Raw genomic sequence first — 6,375 nt, 5'->3', positions numbered from 1 at the left:
TGCCTTATGTTTGCCAATATTTTTTACTACGCGATGTCCGCGAGGAGTATTTTCCTTACCAGCGCACTTGTTTATCAACTCATGTAGTTCCTTCATAGCCTTGCTATTGCGCATAATTTTCATGCAGGTTTCCAGGAACGTGGTGAGTACAAAGGGATCAATCTATGTGGGCGCGTTGGTTTCTGGTAGTTTTCCTTGACTTCCTTCACACGTTCTCGATTGAAGCTAACTTCCTTTTCTAGGGCCTTGTGGACCCAGGAAGTTCTCTTCAGGTTGTTTTCCCTTGCCATCCCCAGTCATTACTCCGCTTCTCAACACTATATTCACATTTGGATCCTTGTCGCGGCGCTCAGCCCTCATCATCTATAAGTTCTGAGTAGGGTACTGAGGCTGTGTCTTCTTCTCCTGAATCTTGGCTATCAGAACAAGGCATTCTTCTATCGTATGGTCAAACTGAGTGTAGTATTGTCATGACGGGCGCTTCTGATTCTGACACTCCTGCACATAGTGCCCTGGCATCCCACATTTATAGAAAATTACCTATCAATGATCTCTACCAAGTCCTCCTCCTCCTCGACCTCGTCCACGCCCCTAATATCCTCCATGTGCTCCCCCAGTGCCCTGATCCAGAGGCCGAGTTTCTACTTGCATTTGATAGGTAGTAGTTCTTTCCATCATCAATTCGTAGCTACAATAGTGGCACTCATCGTGGCCCATCGACTTGTAGAAATCAATGAACAATTGTTGTGGTGTTTGAACGAACTTTTGCAGCAAATGAAAATTATCTGTTACATGTTTTCCAGCCACCTGAAAAATAGCACACCATAGCGCGGGCCCCGTACTTGGTCCTATTGGAGCTTCCTACCTTAGGGGCTTTGGTCCCCCCACCTGTGATATAATTCGCGAAGATAAGGCAGTGATATTTATCATGCCCTTGGCTCTTACACTTGAGGCACCAGACTTCCTCGTGTACCTATGGCCTAGCCTCCTTTTCTTTTTTCAAGCTCTGCAGTTCAAGCAGAGGTTCTGGAGTGCAAGTGAATTTGTTGAACTCCCAAAGACACGTCCTAAATAAGCGTTTCATGCAATCTCATCGTGATTTCTAGGGTTTCCGCTTGAGTCCCTATCTTATTCTGTGATAAGGAAATCCTCAGGTGGGGTAGTAGCGAGGCTATAAACAACTCGTGGTACTGACTATTTGTGAGCTGCATATTAGCTTCACAGATCACACATTTCAATATTTGATCTAACTCCCAGGGCATTTCACAAGCCCTCATTGTGATTTCCTTGAATCCAACTACTTATTGCGAGTCAGACTTAGGCTTACTGAATTATTTGTTCAAAGCGACCTTAATGTTTGCTAACGATGCCAAAGGATTATCAGTTCAATACTTAATGTACCAGGTCAGCGTGTGATCCCACAGACCGGTAACCAACTACGCTTTCTTTATACTGTCATCAATGATATGTTGCATGGCCCATACAACAGTGACGATGAACCAGAACTGATATGTATCTTCACTCCCTATACCTTTGAAAATTTGCAGCTTTAACGAGTTCGACATGTTGAATAGCGGTGATAGTGGGGGTGTGGGCGAGGATGTATGCTATGGAGGTGAAGGTGGCGGTGGAGTGGATGGATGATGTATTCGTGGAAAACCTTGTCTTATCAGTTGGACCACACTCCGCGGTGAGGCTTGTACCACTCCTTCATTGTCACTCAAAGGAGGTCCAATCAGTGGGCTATATTCAAGACATGTTTTCCCTCGATCCCTGAAGAGTTTTCCAGTTCTCGTAGCTCCAAACATCAAGGCAATGGCATAACCTGTTTTTCACACAATAATATCTTAATCATGGTATTCAAATATTTTAGGTACTTACCTCGTGGCCCTTTAAAGAATCGTCGCTCTGCTTTGTTGTAGCTGACTGAGGTATCAACCGTGAACTCTATCACAAATCCTCCTATGACTCGATCAAGCCAGTGATCAACAACGTGCATGATCTTATCTTCAAAAGCTTCCAACCTCTGCACTAGTTCCAGAGTCCACACTATTGGACCATCAGGTCTCCACCTTCCTTGGTTGTCTGCTAATTTAGCTATCCACTCGTATAGCTCGATCGGGAAGGTGCAGAAGAAAATTTCATGTATTTCTATGTACAAATATCTGTCCAACCATTGTTCTTTTGACATATGCAGATTCTTCTTTTCCTGTGTCGTGAATTTTTGGATCTTTCCATCCAAAAACTTCTCGATTTCCTTTTTGGTCAGATTCCAGTGATGCAACATCACACATCTCCTTAAGAAGATCCTAGTCCCAGCAATAGAACCATTTGTTGGCTTAGTGGGTCCTGACCTAGGTTTAGAGTTAGTTGTGCCAAACAAAACCCTACACTACTGGCCCTTTCAGCATCAACCCACTTAGCACGGACTAAAGTTTCACCCGAAGCAGTATGGTGGAATGTTGGAACCAAGTTTCCACATCCAAAGATTAGTGTGATGTCTTTTTATGCCCTAGATCTACCTCCGCACAGATATATAAGCCCTTAGGGCTTGGTACTATAACTCCCTTCGGACGACCCCTATACCTTTGCAAAGGTCGACAATTGACTTTTGCGGACCCTGAACAGATTAATTACCTACTTACGCACACCATAAATTATCCTTAGATCAGAATCTACTTAGATCTACTTAAGTGCTTGAAAAATGTAATAGAATGTATTATGATCTTCGCATAAATATTTAACGTGAATTGCGTTCAGTTAATAAGAATTATCTAGTGGTTTTGCGCATCAATATATCATTGTTTCATCACAACATATGTCATAGACATAAGCAACAGAGGTAAACAGATAAAACACATGAATTTCTTGAACAATGTTCTTTATTGATCTTCAGTATCAGGTTGCAGACTCAAAAAATTCCCTGCGCACTCAGCTGCAGGGGTCCATGCACTTAGCTGCGGACACTACTCTAGGCCTCTGCACACTCAGCTACAAATCCTTTCCCTCCTCTAAGACTTACTTCTCTACGCTATCTCTCTAAGACTCCATTCGTCATACCCATAGACATAGACATATATTTTCCTTAGACTCTGTAAGACACACCTATTTATACAATCTCATGGTCCATGGACCATGGGTAGATTTCAAAAAACAACTCAACTTTACGTAAACGAGGGTAAAAAGTCTTTTTGACTCCTAACTAACTACGTGCTTCGCATCCAAAATTCGCAGAGACTTTACATCTTTTTATCAACCTTTACATCAAAACTTGGGTTTCTAACCCAAAATTGACCCAGGGGATCCCATCCCAACACTTCTTGCATTATCCATTATTATGAACATATAACATGGTAACTAATTATGTACATGGGAATTGTTTTATTTTAATACAGACAATCGAGAGTGGGATCCAATACATTTATACATTGCAAACTATATTGATTGGATGAATGTATGGGTTGAATGATGAAAACAAGCTAATAATGGTAGGTAATCATGGTATGGTGTGTCTACATTGGTCACAGAAGCTGAACGTAGTGGAGATACCAATCTTACACAAAGGGAAATTGATTTAGAATATGGTTAAAAATATTATTAGGAAAGCATATTCACCCATACCAAGATTTTTTTACAATTATATTGATGCATATGACATGTTTTTTTCTTTTTCGCAAAGTATAAATATATTTATCAATTAACAATGTTTTTTTTTTTTGTGTTTGACATATTGCAGTTGAAACACCACAGCAAAATGTGGTGTAATGGATACAAATTTCACATCAAAAGGTTGGATGAAAAGATGAAAACTTCTGATAGTGGGATAACTACAGTATTACAAGTTATAAATGTTGCCTCTAGAGTTGACAAAAATCCGAAAGTATCTAATAATCAATGCTATGGGTATTTGTATGATATACTTGAGGGTGACTTTAAATCCTTCAAATTAGTTGTGTTCGATGTCAAATGGTTTAAGCTACAAATTCATGAATGTGACCTTGGTAGAACTCTTATTGAGCATGCTAACGAATTTACCATGGTTGATACAAGGAATGTTGAGCCATAATCAGAGCCCTATGTTCTTCTGAGGCAATGCGAACAAGTATTTTACTTAGAGGTTCTAGGTAAAGCAGGCTGGTTATATGTTGTTAGATATGATATGAGAGGAAGGCCGGTAAACAATAATGTAGAAGAAGAAGATGAAATTGAAGAAGAAAATGATGTAGAGGAGCACAAAGTTCATGTATCAAAGGAAGATGTCAAAGAAGTACAAGGATATGTTAATCGAGACAATCTTAATTTGGATGAACTAGATGATATTGATGTTGTGTCAGACGAAGAACTTGGAGAAGTCGAATCAAATATAGAAGATCATGTTCTGGATGATGATATAGATGATGATGATGACACTAATATGGGAAATCCTTTGAACATGAATTATGAATTGGATAATCTAGATGATGGGTTGGATGAGGAAGAAGATTAATGATATCAAAATGTTGAAATGTATGAGGTATGCATTTGTGTGTTTCTAGTTGGTTTGTTCTCTTTCATTCACCTTAAATTTTTGTTTTCCTAGTTTTTATGTTTGTTACTATGTTTCTTCCATATATATTATTATATATAGATTGGGTATTGGGGAATTGAGAGTGATGGGGGCAGTGGGGGGGTGGGGGGAGGGTCATATGAGTTTCCACCTTCACGTGGTTGCCCTTTTTATATAGTGATTAATGCATAGGTGGTTGTGGCTGAAATACCCTCTCAGATCTTCCCATGATCCAAGGCAGACTGTTTAAGATTAGCTACAACTATCACAAAGAAACATACATATATTCATATCAATTTATGATTGACAAAGTGAAGGGAGAAGGATTACCTCGATCCTTGATGTAGCCCTATTGGAGAAATCAATGTGGAAAAGTGGAAGACCTCTCCACTAGCTCCTAGATCAGAACCTATACATAGACAAGACAAAGCATAATCCTACAAAATATAAACCTTAATAATCAAAACATCAATATATGAGAATATAATATAGCATGCATCTAACCTATTTATTAATCACAGAATCAAATCAACAGGTAAAGGAACATGATATCGACTCCATCAAGTAGAAAACATAGACACATCTATATTATTAGATAGAAGAAGAATGATTACAACGATCTTGGCTGGATCAAGCCTCCTTTAGTTCTTCAGCTCTTCTCTCTCTCTCTCTCAACTTCTTTGTAGCATAACAATATTAAATCTCTTGCAAAGTTTCAACAATCATTCGATCTCTTTCATAATTACCAAGCCTCCAATATATATATGGAGAGAGGCTCATCCTTGCCAATTCTTTCATGAGTTCCATTGAGGAAAAATCTTGGATGTTTCCTTGCTTTATTTCTCTTTCCCTTCCCGTGAGACTCTGTTAGGAATAAAAATTTCCTTATTTAGGCTGGAGGCAGATGTTTCTTGCTTTTCAAGCTGACATTTGAGTGAAAAGTGGAGTGTTAGTTAGTCAACTCATGCTTTGACCTCCATAATCTCATAAATATCCAGTAACGCCACTCTTTAGGAAAAACTGAGTGTTAACCTACGGACTAATGCCTTTGGATGAGATATGGAAAGCGTTATAACTCTCCTTATATGTTTCTAGGGTGCGTTACCCTGGAAGATAGGTTTTTGATTTAGGTCTTGTCTTCAACCAATGTGTATTTCTCCTCTAAGCTGATGAGGAGGTCATTTTCCTGTATAACAGATTCCCCCTAAATTTCCAGGTCAGAGACAAAGACAAGGGACGAAATAATGTATAGATATTGTAGTAAAAGAGAGAGAGAGGATGAGAGCTTCAGGATTGTGGGAGACCTGAAACAAACCACATATGTAAAAAAAAAAAAAAGATAAGATGATGTCTCGAGTACGACATTCCCATGATCAGTAGTTGTGTCAGAGTGATTTCCCAAAAAGAGATACGATGATCATGTCCATTGATAAGCATAATGTGGAACTATTTCATAATATGATCAACCTGAAAGTTTGTCTTCGAAAAAAATATACACAGCTTGGGAGAGGAAACAAGGTTGAGTGATGTAAGCCTCTACCCAAGGTCTTGGTCGCTACTTATTTGAACAACAAATTTATGCACATGTGAATAAAGGAGTTGAAGTCAAACATGTGAGAAATCATCTGATTACCAATCAATGATGAAAACTATTAAGAGACAGGAGGATGGCCACCGATAAGGATGATGGTCTCCAAGATGTGCAATACAATCTAGTGAGTGTGAGGAGGATGTTGTCGTCGAACATTCGTAGAATCAATCAACTGGGAGCCAATGATGACAACCCCCAATCAAACACAAGGTAACTTGCCACTGAGGATTGCAAGTTC

Source organism: Pinus tabuliformis, chromosome 9, assembly GCF_031772625.1.
Source record: "Pinus tabuliformis cultivar Carrire ecotype Pingquan chromosome 9, CPIR1, whole genome shotgun sequence".
NCBI lineage: Eukaryota > Viridiplantae > Streptophyta > Pinopsida > Pinales > Pinaceae > Pinus > Pinus tabuliformis.
Note: the sequence above shows the minus strand (reverse complement) of the source record.